This window comes from Etheostoma cragini, chromosome 22 (assembly GCF_013103735.1).
Source record: "Etheostoma cragini isolate CJK2018 chromosome 22, CSU_Ecrag_1.0, whole genome shotgun sequence".
NCBI lineage: Eukaryota > Metazoa > Chordata > Actinopteri > Perciformes > Percidae > Etheostoma > Etheostoma cragini.
Window position 1 is genome coordinate 517,781 of NC_048428.1, and position 1,476 is coordinate 519,256.

Genomic DNA, 1,476 nt, shown 5'->3' on the forward strand with positions numbered 1-1,476 from the left:
CCGCATCGTCAGACTCCGCCTACCAAGAACCTGGGTCTGACCCAGGTTTCTTCCTAAAAGGAGTTTGTCCTCGCCACTGTGCAGTTCACACCAGGCATGTTCTTTGGGGAAGGGAGGGAGGGAGACGACTTGTCCCCCTGTCCCAAGTGGAAATTACGCCGTTGTGCATGTGAGCCATCCTGATCCAACTGTATGACCACACACACACATGCACACACACACACACAGGGGTCGAGGGGTACGTTCGGGCTAAAATGGTACCCGGGCTATTCAAACACCAACTTCAATATTCTGGACGATGCCAAATTGTAAGTAGTTGAGGGGTGTTTACTGTACTTCAATCAGAAGTTCAGATGTCCTCTATTTCTGTGATGTGTAAAGTAATTAAAGCTAATACTTCTACCCAGGGCTTTAAAGGTCACATGGCCTTTAGATCAGAGTACTGTCACTTTGCTGCCTGTTGAACCAATCGCTGCCTTTCCTTTTAGTGAATGTACTGTATATATACTTTCTACACACATTGTATGGCAACTGTTCAATGTTGACAATTTGAGGCCAGTGGAGAAGTAGAAACATATTGTAGAGCACTCGTTGCTGTGAGAAATAAAATGTCTATTGCACTTTATTTCTGTGACAAAAACGTCTTCCCAGCCCTTGTCACATGACCAGTTAGAGCCCATAGATAATGTGTTTGTTTGAACATTTGTTCCAATATTTCCCATATTTCGAAGCAGATTTTTTTGGTACTGTGCCCTGTCATTCATCTCTGTGGTCAGACCTAGACTCAGCCTCCTGCTTTGACTATCCAGACATCTTAACACACAATGCTCCTCCTCACAGTGGCAGCACATTTAATGCTGATGTGAGCTGATGCATGTAGTGTACAGCTTTCATCTCTTCTCTCATTTCTCTCAAGTGGACTGTTTTCCAAATAATAATGTTTGTGTTATACTAATTTCATTCATTTCATGGTAAACAGGACAATGAGAGTTTACAGTTTTTCTCCATTGGTTTGGCTCATTTCTTGAAACAGAAATTACATTCTCAAAACAACATGGACAAACCTCCAAACTACTTGGCAATTGTTCACAACAGAATTGAATTTCTCATTCATTTCATCAAATTGCAAATGCCTAAGTACATGCCTCAATGTCTCAGTACATCTTTGCAAATGATTAAGCACAGGTAGCCTACATTTAGCACAATTTCCAAGTGAAAAGATCTTGCTGATCTAAACTGATTGTTGATTCTCGGTCTAATGGTTGTTCACTCCAAAACTTGTCAGCATCATTTCATTGTATAAGCCATTACATGCGCAATAGTGTGTTCAATTGTCAAAATGAGTCAAAAACATAATACCATGAATACCACATATGAATCCCTTGGAACATTTGATACATTTTTATTTTTTCACAGCAATTGACAGTCAGGTGAAACTAGAACTTTACTAACGAAGGAGGAGTTTCACACATCTCA